The following is a 19115-nucleotide window of genomic DNA, read 5'->3' on the forward strand; positions in this document are numbered from 1 at the left end:
GTCAGGGGTCAGACAGCCTGAGATTGCTTCTAGAGATCTTTTGAAAATTTCACACGATTGAAGGCTTAGGGGCTTTGCTGCGTTCGCATTTCAAACTCAGATCAGCGGGATCACAATCAAAAATAGAGGTCTGGAAAATTTTGATGCAAAGATGGCCACAGGCTTCAGTGATTTTTTTTTTTTTCTCCCAGACAGACACTCTGACATGACTATGATCCCTGGGATGACAGAGTTGTCAGAAAAGAAAGAGAAAATAGCATCTTGTCTTGTAACTTCCTATCAGTCAAAAGGAATTTAGGATCCTCTTTCCAATAAAAGAGAGGGAGAGGGAGCAAGAGGGGGAGAGGGGGAAGACGAGGCTCTTTTATCAAGCAAAGAAAAGTGAAGAGTTCTGTGTTTTATAATTAATATTCCACACCTAAACGTTTCTGATCTCTTCCCTTTACAGTCCTCCCACCCCATCACCTTCTTCTCCTCTACAATTTCAATTTTAGATCAATTCAGGTCCTCAGAAACCCTGTGCATAACTGATATAATACCGGCTAGATGTATATTCATGTCTGATACTGTAAAAAATCTATCATATGCGCTTACATGAAATAAATTGCGGTTTTAAACTTAAACTTTATTGCAAAGAGATGATTTTTGCTACAAAGATCTCATATCACTAGTGTTTTATTTAAATCATTTAATCGTTCTAAGGAATTTTGTTTAAAGTCTAAAAAAAGTCGGAATAACAGACCGAAAGAGAAAATAAAAAGTCTCCTCCTAGGAGCCGAGGAACAGCAAAAGACGGATTAAACAAACGGGAGCTGTGTTAAAACACAGATTCGGTATATTCCACTTTGCAACTCTTTGGGAAAGGTCAGGTGTAATAGGAAATGTTTTATCATCTCAGCTATTTCAAATTAATTGCTATTGATTTGTTGACCAGGAGGAAGAGAAGTTAACTCAGCTCAGGTCTAATTATTGCGGTTTCGAAAAGAAACGAAGCGGGAAACTTCCCGAAAGCAACGAGGTGGGGTTGGAAACGGGAACTTGCCGGGGTGCTCCTTCCTAATTAGCTGCGAGGCGAGCCCCGGGGGACCTCGGAGCAGGGGAGGGGTCCCCCCTCTGCGGTTTGCTCCTAGGTGCTGTGTAAAGCCCAAATCTGGAGCGGTACAAAAAAAACCTGCCCCGTGTCTCGCATCCCGGCTGGGTTTTTGTTTGTTTAATCGTGTAACCTTTCCCTGGCGCCGGGTGGGCTTCCTCAGGTGAGGGCAGCGCAGGGAAGCTGCGAAAATGTGCCCGTGGAGGTTGGCTGCAGGCATTTCTTTCTCTGGGAGAGAAAAGCAATTATCAAAAAAGAAGGAGGAATATATATATATATATTTCTCCGCTTATAAGGGATGAAAAAGGGTTTGGAGTAGCCGGAGTTTCGCAATACCTTTCGAAATAAAAAATATCTGCCCTGCCAAACTGAGAAGCAGAAAATAACCTCTGCAAAACGCCCCAAATGAAGGGGGTTGCACTGCTGAAGGTACGATAAGAAAACCAATATTTTAAAAAGCAAAGTTTCCCATTCCCCCCCTTCCGAATTTGACAGCGGTACCTCTGGCAAATGACATCTCAATAATGCACAAAACATTCAATTTTTTCTTGCCATCTGAAGTGATCAGATAATTTACATATAACCCCCCGTTTTGCATGGACCCCACCTTTTCTAAATGAAAGATGATAATTTTAAGAAAGAAAATTATCGACGAACTTAACGGTGTGAAGAAAAACTTTTGAGATGCGTTTGATGTGCATTTTCCTCTGCTGGGAATATTTCTGGGCGATGGCACAAAAATGAACCTACGCGGTAGGGGAAGCAATTTCCTGAAGATAATAAACAAGGCTAAAGAATTTAAAATAAATCGAACAATCAGTGATGGGTTGGTTTAAAGGACGACCAGAAATATCTTTTGGTGTGGGAATTTTTTCCCTAAAGAAAATAAAAAAGATAAGCCAGAATTAGGGGGGGTTCAGGCGTTTGTGATCTTTTGCTCGTATCTGGATGGCGATGTGCTTGCAATCCAGGATTTCGGGTGCAAAGTTGGAAATAAGGGAATAAGCACAGAAAGTCTGGGGAAAGGAGAGTTAGAATGAAGGCAAATTAAATGCATTTAGCAGGTGAGAAGGAAAAGAAATAAGTCTACTTATAAGAACTATTTTCCTATTTGGAGGAAAAAAAAATAAGTATTTTTGCACGAGTACAACAACTCGAGTGCCGAATTTCCCGCTTCCGGCTTAACAAAGTGCAGTCGGAGGGGGAAAAAGTATAAAAATTGGTGGCAGCTGGAAGCGGTCGAGGTGCTCGGGAGAGCAGCAGGACTGTGCTCGCCCCTCGCTTCCCGTCCCGGCCACCGGGAGCCCCGGGGCGCGGGGGGGGGGGGGGGGGGTACGAGCCCCAAACGAACAGCTCAGGAGGGAATCGTTGTTTTTCTGGGCAAGGAAGCGGGGCAGGAGCTCAGCTCTCAAAGTCTTCCTCGGGAAGAGGGAAAAAAAATGAAATATTAAACAGCTGTCTTGCGGGTAGGGCGGGGGGCTCCGGGTCGGTGCCCCCTCCTGCGGGTTTTTGCTGGGGCTGAGGGAGAGGAGGCAGAGATTTTGTATTCCTTTCACCTCAGAGCTGGACAAGATTGTCCTGACAACTGTAAAACGTGGGGGCTCGGACCTTTGTTCTGGGGCTGAGGATTGCAGTTTGGAGGTGGCGACCGGTGGTCGCTTTCTCTTTAAAGCAAACAGAACGGTCCTTCGCTGGAGAGAGAGGTTTTGAGGTTTTTGTTTAACAAAGTTTTCACAGCTCGAGTTCTTTATTGTTGTTATTATTATTATTATTATTTTATTTTTTTGGAAACGTGGCCAACAGCTCCCTGCTGAACGTGGAAATTAATGGGAACCTTTCTGGTGACTCTAGCCCGCTTGGCGAAAGCATCCCTAACCCGGGTCAGGAGCGGGAGAGAGGGCCCGATCCTGCCTCCCTTTCCCAGAGAAATCCACCTGGTTCACACCCTGGTCTCTTCCCCTCTCTCTCTGTTTTCGGGTGTGTATTTATATTATCTTACACCCCAAATCGGGCTGCCCCCTCAGATCTTCCCCCCATCACCCAGCCTCCCCCCAGCCACGCAGGACGAGCTCAGCTCCCGCAGCAGGATCAGGCCCCGGCCGGCTCTGCCTGCTGGCCGTGACTCCCCGGGCCGGATCCTGCACCCCCCCGGTGCCTCTGGGGAGGCTGGGGCAGGGGCAGGGATCTCCTCCGGTTGCCACACGGCGAGGTGGAAACAGGATCGCTTCCATGTGTCGAACCGCAAACACCTCCTACGGCACATAACGCCTTTTTCATAAAGCCGCGAGTGAATTAAATCCTCCTTAAATCTTCCCCTTTGCAACAGGAGCCGGGCAGCTAATATTACATTAATTGAAATGAGAGCTGCGCTCGCTTTATGGGGAGTTTCGCTCTTTTTTTTTTTTTTTTTTTTTTTTTTTTTTTTTTTACGGGGGGTGATTTAGCGTTTCTTTCGGACCTCACCTCTTTGCCCTGACTTGAAACGCTTCACCTCTGCGCGCACGCTTCGCGCTGGGCTTGAAAGTGGATGCCCGGCGAAAACCTCTACGGACGGCCTGCCACAGACAGACAGACACACAGACACACAGACAGACAGACAAACAGTGCTCCGGGCACAGCTGGATTGGGAGCGTGTGGTGCTGACACGCACCGCCTGGCATCTGCAGCCGCCCCGGGGGATGCGCCCCCACGCGTGGGCACCCGGCCGCCCGTGGGTGCTTTGGGGTGCCTGCCTGGGGTCGCCGCATCCCCTTGCTTTTTAGGGGAGCAGGGCCCAGGGGCCTGGCCGAGAGGGGTGGGGGGGCCGCCGCGGTTATTCCCAGGCACCGAAAGCTGCTGCGGAGATTTCCCATGATCTCCCTAATTCCGCGTTTTATATTTTATGATTTCTTGCCAGCATCTCAGTGTGTTTCTGTTTAGATATACTAAGCTCCTTGAAATTAATTAACCTGTGGTCAGCAACAAAAAAAGTAATACCGGTTAAGCTATATTCCTTTACAACGTTTGGTCACAGTTAGTTACAGAATTTTCCAGCTGTGAAGATGATGTACACTATTTACTGTAATTGAATTGCTGTTATAACACCTTTCAAGAGGAAAAGTGATACATGACAAAAGTTTAGCCGCCGCAGAGGCCCCCTTTTTATTATTTTTTTTCCCCTCTTATCTGGAAGAAAAACTTCAGCCGAGCCGCGGCGGCCCCGCGGAGCGCTGCGGAAACCGCTGCGCACCCGCGCAACCCGCTCCGCGTCCGCGCAGCGCGGCCCCGGCTCCGAGCAAGGCTGGGGAGCGCCGGGGGAGGCGGACGGGTTTGTTTCCTTCCGACTCGAAACGGGTCCTCCAGAGCATCAGAGAGATGATTTTGTAAAGTCGATTCAAAGCAGGCTGTTCATTAGATCCCATTATTAGTAAAAGGAGACGATCAGTTGGAAAAAATCTATCTAATTTAGAGGAAAAAAAACCACACATTTTAAATAATTTCTGTAACTTTTGCTACCTTTGGCGTTTTTGGCAAGAGAACAAATAAAAACCCGGAGGAGTTAGAAGTGTTTTTTCCCTCTCTCTCTCTCTTTTTTTTTTTCTTCTCAGTGCCACATAACAGCCTTTCCTCCTTCAACTTCAAAGAGGACTGAAAGGACAAACATTCTGATACAGCTAATAATACACGGAGAGAAAGAATTTGCATTCCTTATCAAATATAAGCGCTCATTAATAGAATCATGTATTTGGCTAAGAACATCTTGCCAGTACCGCTGGGAGATAGAAAGTGTTCGTGTGGGAAGGGTTTGAGGAAGAGTTTTGATTGACGTTGGAGGAGCCGCATCTTCCCCCTTTCCCCCAGTCATATATATTAGGTCAACGATTACTATTAAAAAAAAAAAAAAAAAAAAAGGAAGGGGGTGGAAGTAATAATCATAAAGGAACAGATGGGGACAGAGTGCCCTGCGACTCCTGAAAGGCACAGCAAGGACTCGCAGCCTATAAATTCATCACGATAACGCTAATTGCGCTCTCAGGCCGTGGCGCAGCTCCGAGGGGGTTGCCCTGCGGGATGGGGGCTCGCCCGTGGCCCCCCCGAGCCCTCTGCGGATCCCCCCCTGGTATCCCCCCCGCTGAGCCCCGGGGGGCTCCCGCTGCGCGGAGGGGCGCGGAGGGGGACCCCCGGAGCCCCCCTTCCTCCGGCGAGCTTCTCCCACCCTCCTCGGGCTTTTCTCGCCTGCACGGCGGCCCCGGCAGCAGGGCCCGGAGTTTTGGGAGTTTTTGCCATCGGTACAGGGCTCAGCGGCCCGGCACAGCATCCCTCGGGGGCTGTCCGTCTGTCCTTCCGAGCAGATTCTTCGTAGAAGGTGGGGTGGGAAATCGTGAGCGAAGATCAGGTCGCTTTTTCTGATTAAACCTTTGTCCGTTGGGCTGATCTGAAGGCAACCCCAGTGTCCCATGGTTGTTTTACCCCAGTGAGAACTCCAGTTTTACTCTCACTTACCCAACTGTAAATCTAGACATATTCTTCCCCGTAAAGAAATCTTCTCCAAGAGGGAATAAACCAGCTTCAGGTGGGCGCCGGTAAAGTTTCTGGACACCCAAGAGGGCAAATCCTTGCAGTTTTCTGCATAAATAATTATATATATATATATATATTTACATATATATATCTATAAGATGAAAACTAAAAAGAACTTTGCCTTTTGGGGGGATTATTCGGGAATCTCTCCTCCTGATTTATGCCCCCAGTTCCTGATTCACACCTTGGTGCAAAGAAACAATATAAAACTACCTGGCCAGCACAGACTGAGCAGATTGCAAGACTGCGAGGCTGGACCAGAACCACAGCTAGACGTAGGGACCATAATTCTGTCTCCTGGGTTTCTAGCATCTAGTTTTTAAAATGTTATAATCAACAGCATTTTAAAGGTTCATAATATATCTTGAACTGTTATTTTAAAGGACCTGTGGAGTTTGTTATTGCTTCAGCCTGTAACATCAGTTTTGGGTATTTTTCTAGGGACTGACCCTTAATCCAGCCTCAAGGTTCAGAGCTCGGTGAAAACACCGAGGAAGGATTCAGCCCTGCAACAAGAGTTTTACTACATCGAACGTTGTTGCTAACGGTTCCCTTTTGGCTTCCCCCCTCAGGTTTGTTTAAGGAAGCTGCCTTTGCCTGGGAGTTTCTTCAGTTTGACTTAGAAGCAGGATTTTCTTACACATACACGTGAGCGTTTTTGCCTTGCTGCACCACAGCTGAATGTAATTTGCTCGTGCCTTTAGTGGGACCATATTTCATCAGAGATGCACAAGAATGCCAGACGAACCATGCTAGGGAAGCACCACATGTGGTTCTCAGGGATGGCTTGTGGATGGCGAGAGCAGAAACATGCTTCGGCTTCAAAGAAGTCCTGGGTTTTATTAGCATAATCAGTAGAAATTGTCACTCAGGGGCTTGCTGTTGGTTTAGGCCCACCAGTCATTGGTCTAATAACCTTCTGACTGAGGTTGGGATTAAAAAGTCAAAAGTTTTTGGTTCATTCAGCAAGTGGGACCCTCCGTCTGAGCACACTGATGACTGCGTTGACTCTTTGTTCTGCCCCAGTGGTTCCCAGCCCATGCTGGCCCAGGGGTAATAATATCAAGAAGGAATGCAGTCTTTTTTTTTTTTTTTTTCCACTCCCTTTCCCATCCTTTTCAACTCCTATGGCTGCGAGCAGTCTCAGAGGGTCCATAAGGTTAACAAATTGGGAATTTCAACCCCCCTTTGTTTCAGCCTCCCCTGAACCACACCTGTTGGCTTTGCTGCGGGGCCGTGAACCCGGGACTCTTCCTGCCCGACGGCCCCCAGGCTCCCCGTGCTCACAGGGCTGGGAGCTGCGGGGCAGCCTCAGCGGGGCTGTACCCCAGGGCGAGCCACTCAGATCTTCAGGGATGAAACAAAATGTTTCAGATGCAATGAATTGGACATCTGTTTCATCAGAGGGGGGGGGGGGAAAGGAAAAAAAGAAAAGATAAATTTCATCAGCTCTAATGAGAGATGCGAAGATATTTTGGTATGTTGATAGGCTGCCTCCTGCTCCTCACAGCTGGAACAAACAAGCTACCTAATCTATTGGCTCTGAGGAATGATTTTTTCTTTCCCTGGGTAATACCTTTTCTTCACATCAGAGCACTGAGTATCGGTAGCATGCACTTGATGTTTTTCAGTGCTCTCTTTAGCAGTTTTGGGTCATTGCCAGCCTTCAATTTACCTGCACGTTCCCATATCTCTAGGCTGTGGATCCATCCTGTGCTGGATTTCTTAGATACAATGACATCTCCCGTGCAAGCTATTGTTTTTTAATTCTGAAGCTTTATCTGTGCTAAAAGTCTGTTTTGTTTCTCTGTTAACCTGATCAGGGGATCTGCTTTTACCCCAAGCTTGTCCTGTAGAATTCACCTCCTCCAGCTGCTTCCTCATCCTGTGAGCGTGCTGGGTCAGGCCTGCAGGACTTGGTCCTCCTCACCCCGAGGACATCTCAGCATCGCCCATCACCCACAGAGGTCTGTGGCTCAGCGCTGCGTGGCACTTGCATGTGTTGGCTGCTTTATCAAGAGATGTTATCCCTTGTTTTGAGGGATTTCTATTAGCAGCTTCGTCTTGACTCTGAATGGCTTTATGGTGTGTTTTTGTACCTGAGCACATTTTTCCCTTTGCTTATAGGTCTGCTTTGTGCACAGATTTACTTCTCGCTTCTGTATTTGTGCAAACTTATGCAAATTTTTCTGTAAACACAGTGTATTTTCTGGAGTGTTCTCCAGGAAGGAATCCCTCTCCAGCTCCTACCTACTCCATTGCTGGTTACCACTTTACTCCTAGGTGCAACTCTTTTTGCTTTTAAGTGCACCTTCCTCCTTACAGGAGGTGTCAGGAGGCTGTTTTTTGCCCATCCTCTTTTACATACCTTGGGCTGAACAACACCAGGAAAGACTTTTCTGCTTCTAACACAAAACGCTGGCTTTTCATTCAAAGAGCAGTGACCAGCGATGGTAGGAGTAGAGCCAGGATTTCAGCCAGGCTCTTGTAGACATACATTACCGCATTGCCTGCGAGAGGACCGCTGCCTCTGAGTGGGCGATCGCCTTTCACCGGACTGCAGCTCTTCTCTGCACGTCCCTTGCAGCTGCCCTGGCAATGGCCCATTTCCAAAGTGCTGTCACCCGTGTTTATTCAGTACTTGTCATAGTACCGTCTTCTGGAAGCAGAAGCCAGTCTGAAGCTACTGATAACAGCTTGTTGTGCTGTTGACACAGTTGTGGAGCCTGTGACTCGCCATATTTCTTGTTGTAGGAGAAGCATTCCAGCTCTCTTGCTGTTTTGTTAAGTCTTCCTTTCATTAAATTGTGCTGATGCCACAGAAAATTGTCAGCTGCCCATCCTTTCCCTAGGCAGAGAATATATATATGTGTATATATGTATATATGTATGTATAATCACAGCAAGGGGAGGGAAGGGTCAGGTGTTGCTATGGAAAGAGACTATTAATGTGTGACAGAACTGGCAGTGCGGTAGGTGGGAGCCTTCCCCTGCGCAAAATAAGCCTTTAAAGGGGAGCTCATGGACAGCCCAGCCTCTCTCTGGGGGCACCTGCCCCAAATTTGATAATTTGATAATTTGTTCCTCTCATTATTTCCCTTTGCCGATGGTTCTTTGGCCAGATTTTCATGCATCAAAAAATATCCTAGTCTAAAATAGTCTGGATTCATTCAGAAAGCAGATTTCTGTGAGGCATTGCTTTGAATGCTTTGCGAAGGGCTTAGTGGCCGCATCCTGAAGGTGCATAAACTACTGTAACTTTCTGAAAAGTCCTGTTTATGATATATGAGCATCTACTTATGTACAAGAAACAGCTCCATTCAAAAGGAGAGAAGGGAGGGTGTGAAGCAAGGGGCCAGAAGAATACCCCCGCTCACCTACTCAGTTAAAATGATGTCCTGTGCAGCCCCCCGCTGCGTATTGCTCTCTGGTCTGTCATGCCATGGGTTTTATCAGGGACAATCACTGACCAGCTTGTGGCACGTGAAGCTGGCTCTGCTCTTACACGTTAACTCCATCCCTGACCAGGAGCAGGGAGCAGAGCAGGACCTCCTGATTACAGAACCAGCTCTCTTTGCTCCGTGCATGGCCACCCTGTGCAGGGGACATGTTATGAACTGTGGTATCTTGATGGCATTTAAAAGTAATGGGATAAAAAGTAGATTTGCCAGCTGAATTTTTCATCTATTAAAACTTCAGTTCCACTCCATCCTGACTGTTTATACATCATTACATCTCTGTGTTTGAGCTCCATGGGTGTATTTTTTAGCTTCCTGCTGTCCAGGCGCCTCTTAGTGATGGAGCAAAAAGCAAAGAAGCAAAGGAATTTCTTCCCGTGAGGCAGCATTTTTCAATCCATTTCACTTTTCCCCCTGCTGCCATTCTTCTCACTGGCCGCAGACCTGCCCGTTGGTGTTACAACTCCTCACGGACCACAAGGTCTCTCCTGGCCAAAGGCTGAAAGCCAGTGCTTGGAGCAAGGAGCGGGAGCAGAGGAGACCTCTGCCTGTCAGGGTCACCAGCCTGGCACAATGCCCACACACCAGCTCGCATGTCACGAGCAATGCTTTATTTTGTGCTGCCTGCCAGTCTCAATTTCAACTTTTTTCAAAATTTTCCTTTGCCACAGGAAACGTCAGAGGACTGTGGATTGGGGACCGCTGGCCTACATAGACGGAGAGTCGGTTTAGCTATTAAAGTATGAACATTTCCTTGTGTCTTTCTTATCTGTAACATTTTTGTTTTTTCTTCAAAAGCTGTTTGACTGAGTCTGATGTTTTTGTGTTGCTCTGGACCCTTAGATCCTGGACCCTTAAATCCTGGTAAGAAACCATCCTGTCTGGCTCCTGCCTCCTTCACATCTTCGTGATCTGAATGTGCCTCCTTCTCCCAGGAACTCATCTGTGTGCATATAGGAACAGAAAGAGGGGTGTAGCTGCCTCTCTGGGAATCACACCTGGGAAAAGGGGGGGTGGTCTCATCCTGCACCATTCAGAAACAAATTCAGAGTGTTCTCCATGACTTTTCCCCACATGTCATGGTCTGGGCTGCAGGACCAGCCCTTGGAGAAGGGCCGTGGAGCCGGCTGCTGCTTGGGGGCCACTTCTCCTTCCCCCAAGCTCTGCGATAACATTTCCAGTGAGCACAGAGGGGCAAATGACAGAACACTTGCAAACGTTTGAAGGGTTTTTGCCGATCAAAGTTCAGCACTCCAGTTAGTCATTATTTCATAGCAAAGAAGACATAGAGCCTCGGTGTTCTCTAAGTGATAGACACAGGGTGACAATCACAGGGGCTCTGGTGAACTTCCCGATATTAAGGCAGCTAAAGTGCTATTCAGATGTAATCCAATCAACAAGACACTGCTCTAAGCAGGCTGGGCAGCATGGCAAACTGAGCTGACGAGCACCCGGAGCTGCGTACCTCCGATGTACAAACGGTGAGAATAAAAACTAAAGAAGAGCTGGCCTATTTGAAACTTCAGAATAAGGGTCAGGGTGTTTCCTGACATGCCATTATCAGTGGTTACTGGTGACAAGAGACTGGTGAGAAATGGAGGGAGATGATAAGCAAGTGCTTGTGGTGCGCCTGGGGCAGACAAAAGAAGTCAGAAAGAAACATTTATATTTTCTGGAGCAAAGAGATTAATTAGTGAGAAGAGCTGTTTTTGCAGCACAGAGAGGGTTTTCTTCACAAATGGACCTGAATAGTATCATTATAGAGATGGGGGTCTACACGGGCTTCTATTTCTTCTCTTGGGAAACTGTGTTTTGTTTGCTAGTGAGGGAAGAGCGATTCAATCTCCTTAGTCCTACCAGGAAATCTATCCCCAGTAAAATCAAATCTTAGTAAACAAAAAAGCTATTTTTTTTTGTTGTTGTTTGCTTGTGTGCTTTTTTGTGTGACAACAAATGCCTTGTTAAAAACTGTCCATCCACATCCAGCAAGTGCTCCTTGAAGCCAAACTTTCTAAAACTATCCTGAAGCTTTGCAAGATAAATTTCAAATGGTGAAGGAAGGGTTGCATCACCTTCATCTTACACAGCTGTTGCATACTTTACATTTGGTCCCCATTTCAAATTAAAAGACAATTTATGAGATAGATTGGCTGCTACATTCAACCCACCTGTCAAGATCTTGGCTATTTTTTAAAGTTCCTACTTCAGGGACATTTCCTACAGGATAGGAAAGAGGGACCATTGGCCACCCATTGGCTGCAGCAGTGCCATGGAGAGGGAATAGTGGGACAGGAGGGAAAAAGATAGTTGCAGATGTGCCTAAACAGATGATCCAAGCTGGCATCACTGGTGAAAAAGAGACTGAGATATAGTACGGAAGAATGACATTAAAAAAAAAAAAAAAAAAAAAAGCATATGGGCATCTGGAAAGGGAAGTTAAGAAGTCTGACCTTGCCGTAGGATGGAAGAAAAAAGGAGTGCAAAGGATGCCTGGAAGAAAGGCACAAGAGGCTGAGGAAAGTGATTTGTCATTTGGTTTTGGGATGGATGACAGATGGGAGGCTGCGGTGAGGAAGGGGATGCAGCAAGGAGGGGACGGGACATGCAGCTGACCGAGCGGACCTCAGAGGGGTGGCGGAGGGAAGGTGACAGGCGGCACAGGTCGGGGAGAGCTGGGGGTGGCTGCCAGCCCGTGTGGGCGATGGACGGCGAGGTCGGTGGAGATATTGTCAGGCATGGCAGCCGACAGGAGTGGGATATAGGCAATAGGGGGGCAGAAGGAGCTCTCAGCCCCCACCGCTGCCATGGGAGGGGTGAGCTCAGTTTTGATCTCTCAGTGCAGTTCCTCAAAAGCTGGGGCCATCTGGACACAGTCCTGTCCCTCGTACAAGCTGTCAGCTGCACCGAGGGATTGCTCTGGCAGCCAGGACTCGCTGGCGCATCCGAGAGCCTCCATGCTCATGGCCAGGAGGGCAGATGGCACCGGATCCACTACAATGGCTTTGCACCACCTGGTGCCCCTGTTCAGGAGCATCCTGCAGAGCCAGGTGAGCCTGGCTTCGGGCACCGTGGTGTCACTCAGACGGATGGTGCAGAGTCACCCTGCCACACCGTGACCAGCTGACTCCTGAACACCTTCAAGAACACAATCCCTGGTGCAAACGGTTGACGTGGCTGTGCTTCTTTTCAGCTGGCCTTGCATCGGGCATCACCAAAGCAACAGTCTGAGGCAGGTGACAAAGCAAGACAGCGAGAACGCAGCTGCCACAATGCCTGCAAAAGAATACATGTGTGCAGCGATCGATTTCTTCAACCCCCTCTCCTCAGCACTTGCCTTGCTCAGGGGAGACCTGATGCAGTAATTTGGGCTGGTGTTTTGAGTTGCTCAAGTAATAAGTATGAAGAAGAGTAACTGAAAATGTCAGTCATTCCTGCTCACACACACCTATATATCTGGCACTGTTTTATTTAGGAAATATTTTATTAGCACTTAACCATCCCAGTAACAATGGTAGCTTATTATAACATATATGATATGAAGTTGGTCAGAAAATTAAATACTTTTGGGTAAGAAAGTGATGTTGTGTGTTTATTACTGATCTTAGAACTGTGGAAAATAAAGGTGAAGACTGCAGCTTTTCAGCTTTCTCTAAAGGGAAAACAAACAAACAAACAAACAAAAAACACAAGGCTCCAATAAGGATGATATAACATCGTGTTAGAGGAGATAACCTGGGAAGCAAATGGTGACTGTGAATTGGTTCAAGGGTTGGTTCACTCTGGCTGAGGAGCCCTGGCTGTTTCCCCTCTCCTCAGGCACTGCCCCCTTGCAGAAGCTAGCCCTGGAAGATGGACGGGGTCGTGGTCTACTTGTCCATCCACAGGCCTTAAGAACTGCTGCCAGAGGAGACCCTGAGACTTTTTAGCACTTCAGCCTCAGCCAGAGCAGTGGATTGAATCCCATATGTGCATATATTCCTTCCACTGGAAAACATAAATGTCCAAAATAAATTACATTAATTTTTCAGTTAAACTTTAAGACTTCTCGAGTCTAGGTAAGACTTCCTGGTCAAAACCTTTGAGGCATAGATCCTGATGTAAGAATAAAAAAATGAACGGCTGTGAAGCTATTCACAGAGCAAACAGGAAAGCTAAATGAATGGTTTGAACACACATTTTCTCTGCATCATATATGGGCTCTCTAAGAATTAATTTATTAATCAGTTAGTAACGGGAAGGCAGAAGGAGAAGAAAAAGGAGAAGAAAAAAGACTATAGATTGATATATTTACAACACTTTTCATTATATTTTGTTACATACCATGAAAATATAAACAAAAAATTCACATGCAAGTAATTAATGAAGTATCTATTCACACACAATCCATATTGAATTGGTAGAAGGCAAAGAATAGTCCCTACAATTTAGGTTAAACTATGGTGGATGCACTTTACTCAAAGGAGGCTCTTGCCCAGCACCCAGTGCATAATTATACACCCTGCACGTTTGGGACTGCATGAATGTGACAACTTATGAAATAGATTAAATAAATGATCCAATTTATATAGCACAAGTGTCTCTCATGGACCATCCCAAACTTCTCTGGTGGATAGAGAAAAAGGATGAAAAACACTGACACAGTAGCCCTGACACTGGTGCTTGAAAAAGCACTGTATGGTGAATGTGGTTCATGGGAGGGACGTTAGATGCAAATATTAATAAAGCAGCTACCAATTTAAAATGCATAAACTGCAGAAGAGAGGAAGCCATGGCAAAACCTGTTAGCAATAAAATTGGAAAGAGACATGTTGCTCACCCAGCTGGTTAAATCATGATGGAGAGTAAAACCAAGAGAAAAATAAACACCAGATTTAGAAGCACACTCTGTGTATCTGGTGCCATTAAGGAAGATCAGTCTGCAACTGCATTGAAAGTGCCTGGTTCCATTGTGCCCAACATCCATTTGCGCAGTGCAGAGCCTCTCTGTCACCTCTCCAAGTGCAGCAAGCCTGCAGTGACCCGGCTGTACCTTTGCTCGCCCTGCTGAAGGAGAGAATTGGACTTAGACTGTCAGAACAATTCATCTTGTGCATCCAAGACGTGGCCCCTCTAAGGATCTGGAGATAGCTTTACAGTCATTAGCAAATTAAGTTTCAGGAGTATTAAATGAATACGCAGTGAGTGGCCTCAGTACTTAACATTCATTAATTTCAAAACTAGAGAAGAAGTTTTAAAAACTTTATCTTTTCCTGATGAGCTCCTACAAACACAGCTTTTGGGTGTCCAAGCTCTCATTATAATCAAAGGAAGCCTGTATGCGAAGCAAGAGTACAGTTGTCACTTTGGTTTACTCATGCTTGTCCCAGAAAATGAAGAGAGGCTTTTCTGACATTTTTTTCATGCACGTGTGCAGTGCGGTTGCATTTGGAGTTAAACTTCCTATTGTCATGTTGGAAACGCAAACTGTGAATGCAAATCCCCTGATGGCTTAGTACCAGGTTTCTGAGTCTCATTGCAGGGACATCTTTGAGAATTTGGCCCCATGTTGCAGTGATGAAGTGACAGATTCCTCTTGTACTCAAATTCTGGTGAGCAGAGTGCCTGGAGGTTTGGCTAGTTCGCCAGAATTAGAGTCTGGGTTTTAAAGAGAGTAGCTTATTTTTTCCCCAAACAGGCATAAAAATAGAGATCTGCTTTTAGAGAAAAACAAATCCACAAAGATACAAAAATGTGGAGTTGTCCCATCCAACTGGTGCTCACATGCTCCCAGCTGAGCTGTGCTCCCCTTGTTAAACTCCTCTGCAAGAACATGGGCCTGATTCCTTCTCTTCTACCATCAGTTTGAGCAGACAGCATCTCTAGAGAAGCTCACTTTCACCCTATTTTCTTCAGAAATTACACTCAGGTTTCTGTCTCTTACTGATCCTGAGCAAATACCTTACATGACTTACCACCTCAGGCTCCCGTTAGGGTCAGGTGCGCTGGCTTTCCTTCCCCCGTCCTGCTCTTGCGTTGTTCTGTTGCACAAAAGGGCCTCCTCAGGCCAGGGTGAAGTCCACTACCTCCTTCATTTGTTCAAAGATATCCAATTAAATTCAATTTAATAACTCTGACCATTTATATGACATATTTCATCTCTGAAGAGCTAAAAAATTATTATTAATAATTACGGCTCAGAGTGCTCCCAAGAGGCACGTTCACACTATCACACCCTCATTCTATTAATAGGGAAACTGAGGCAAAGTGTTTTATTGCAGGACCACAGACCAAGTCCTTGCCACATCACTCAGATGAATGCAATGCTGTCTGGTTTCCCACGTGGGGCAAAATCTACTCTTGGTTCCCATGTGTCTTGTGTTTTTTTGTTGTTGTTGTTGTTGTTTTGTCTGCTTTTTCTTCCAAATATCAGCAGAAGAAGGAGCTGAGGCCACAGAGTTGTCAAGTCTCAGCTTCACTCTTGTGTTTCAATTCCTGCTAGAGCCTCAACAACTCTGGCCAAAGTGGAGACTGCATGTGGATGCAGCGGGGCCTTTTGGGCATGGAAACAATGCAGAGGCCTCCCAGTGACTTTCCCGGGCTCTCTGAGTGGGGGCTGTGGTGAGTTCAACTAAAGATGCACGCTGGAATGAGCTGTCCTTGCAGTCATATCCATGTGGCCATACCAGACTTGTGTGATGGGAACCAGCATCTGGGGCCTCTGGAAGCGAGGGTGTGCAGAGGAAAGGAGGCTGCACACCTTCTGCTTCTCTGCTGGGCATCATACTTGAAACTCCAGCAACCCTTTTCTCCCTTGGTCTCTGGAGGAAAGCTATATTTGGGGTAGGGTGACAGGCCTTGATTTGAGAAATTTAATGCATTCAAAGAATCTCCAAAGCAAAATTAGCAAACAGAAAAAACAGAAAAAAAAAAAAAAAGCACTGCAAAAGCTGAAGCGGGAGACCTATGTATGTAGTTTCAACATCAAAGGAACATTACCTGTGCTTTCATCTCCTTTTCCTCTTGTGAGTCAAAGGTACAACATAGTACTGCATATTTTAAGCAATTGCTATTTTGAAAGCTTAAATGCCAGTGTAATTCCCCCAGTGGTAACTCCTGTTGTGCCGTTCCAGGCCGGTACTTCCACAGAACGTCTCCCAGTTTTCACATGGTTATCTCCATCTTTGCCTTTGATAGGTTTGTGTCCAATTGCTTCAAGAATTCACTCTGGATTTCAACTGGTTCCTATCCCTTGACTGAATGCTTTGAACACACTCTCAAATGAGGTACAGTAATGGCTTTTGTGTGGCATTTTTTATGCCCTACTTTTCCCTGGTTCCCCATCCTTTTCTCTCTCACATGTAGGATTATCTGGCTCACATCTAGACTCTTGCAGTTCAGAGCAGTCTATAATGTAGCCACCTGGAAAAGAACATTTTTTTTTTTCCTATGCTTCTTTCTTTAGAATGAACTTTGCATTTGAGGATTATTGACAAATCTGTTTGGAAAACATGCGTGAAGAAAAACCTTTATGGTCCATCTTGTGGTAAAAAGCGGGTATTTCTTTGCTCATTTGAATGTCGGAGGATTATTTATGCTGGTGCAATGTTTTGAAGAGATAAAATACTCCCCACTGTGCTACATGCAAATCTCTGCAATGTAAACATAAATAGTTGTTGCACATGCATAATCAAAGACATTTTTATAATTATTGTTGGATAGTTCAGTCCTCTAATAGCATCATCTGGTGTAAATCAGTGTAGTTCTACTGAAGCCTGCAAAGCCCCCACCGATTTGTACCAGATGGGACTCAAACTCTCAACTCTAAGTTTAGCCCTTCCTGGGGAAAAAAAAAAAAAAAAGAAAAAAAAAAAGGCAAAAACATGATAGTCCTTGAAAATGAAGTTCTTTGTTAATTCATGGAAAGCCAGAAGAGCAAGAGTGGCAGGGACCTTTCTTGATCCGTGTGTACGCCTCAGCCCTTATCTAGGGAGAACATTTCTGCGATGGGGGAAAGCACAGGCTTCTGTGCCAAGTCAGCTCTTGGCCCTCTGCTCAGACTATCGCAAAGATTTGCCAGATAATGCCATGTATAACGTGAACTCCTTTCTGCTGGGACTTGGACTAAGACCGCCATCTCTTTAGCACAGGCCACCAGACTGCTGCCAGATGCTAAGAATTTTCAGTTGTTCACAACCTGTGCTGCATTTTTAGATACCTAAAGGTGAAGGTCTCAAAATCCAGTTTTCCATCCCCAGAGCGATCTTGTTTCACTGTCATTCAGCATTATCTTTTCTTCAACATTGTGCACAGCACAAAGCACTTTCTAAACCTATTTTGACACCTGATTCTCCTCTACCTGAAGACAACAGCTGCAGTCCTTTGGGTGTTCTGTAGGCAAACTTTTCTCCAAGTTAATATAAAATACAATATTTGATAACATTTATTTTCACAAATAGTTTTAGACTACATTATCCAAATAGCTGCTAGTGGAGACTGTCCATGGATGTTCATGCTATAGATAGATACTTACTTCCAAATCACTGATACTATTAATTTGCATACACATATTTTATCTAACTGACATGAAGCAAACTTTGTTTGCATAAAACAAGAGGTGAACAATTAGGGGATTTTCCCCCATCATTTGAATGTTGATAGCAAAAATATCCATTAAATACTGAGTTACTGCTTATTACGAGATAAAATAATGGCCACCTAAATTTCATCAAAAAGCAAGATTTTACAGAAGTGAAGAGTATACACACACTATATTCATCTTTCAAATGAATAAAAGTTTGCATTAGTATAATCAGCTCTTTTAGGTTTTTCTGTGAGATTTTTTTCCCGTTGTCTACATTTTCAATGAGATTCTCAAAAAAAACTGTTGGTTTTATGTAAGTTTGATGTGGAGCAAACTTTTCTGCAAGAAGTATGAGATACTGTTAGCAGCTACTGAAGAGCTCTAAGTCCGATGTGGGTTTAATGTTGTGATGAGTGCCATGGCAGAACAGTCTAACAATATAAGCCTGTTGGACATGTCGTCTGGGCTGTCACGTTCAATTTGCACATGACCTCCTGGCCAAAAAATGGGAAAGAAGTGGTAGAATGTGGGACTGAAAGCTTATATTATTGCTTTGACAGCTTCACTCATCTAGAAGTAATGCAAAATGCAATTTATATTTATACTCTCTGACCTTCTGTACAGAGAGGGAAACTATCTAATGATGGGCCATGGTAGAAGAGAAAGAAACAGATCTCAATACAGCTGGAATTTGTCTACATTTTTTGCTTTTCAACCATTCAATTACAGTCAAAAGATAAATGAAACATGAAGAGTGCATTGGTTAGGTAGTGACACAATTATTTTATAGTGAGTAGGTTCTGGCTTTGAGCCTTGGCAAAGGTTGCCATGCACGCCTTGTTTCACTAGATACAGATAATCTACTTGCTCCCACCAGACAAATCCCCTCTGCTCGTAGGTGTGTCATTGTGCCCATCACAGAAGGAGAAGAACGACACCAGCATCTCGGTACCACTCTTCTTGTGCATTTGAATTTCAGAGAGGCTGATGCGCTAATCTTATTAATCACGATAAATCAAGTCAGGCCTAATTGCAAAGGGGACATTATTTGCTTTTGTGGTAAACAGGCACATAGGAAGAAAGCACCACTTTCTTCTCTTCCAAGGAACCGAACATGGGTTTGTATCTTCTCAAGAAAAAAAAAAAAAAGAAAAAGAAAAAGAAAGAAAGAAAAGGGAAAAAAAAAAGAGAAATCAGCTTTTGATTCTGACAGAACTGCTTAAGTAAATACTGGGTAACAGCTGAAGATCCTTAACAACACATATCAGAGCAGCTATCATCCTGCCATAGCCCAGCATCCTTCAGAGGACTTCGCTGCAGCCATGGCTGTTTATAACAGCATGATTTGGCTCAAAAATTCAGCCTCCAGCTGCATCTGTTTCTCCCTTTTCATTCAAAAGAGACACAGCATTTGAAGGAAAAGTTATTTGCAGGAGTGAGCATTGAG

The sequence above is a fragment of the Cygnus atratus genome, chromosome 11 (genome assembly GCF_013377495.2).
Source record: "Cygnus atratus isolate AKBS03 ecotype Queensland, Australia chromosome 11, CAtr_DNAZoo_HiC_assembly, whole genome shotgun sequence".
NCBI lineage: Eukaryota > Metazoa > Chordata > Aves > Anseriformes > Anatidae > Cygnus > Cygnus atratus.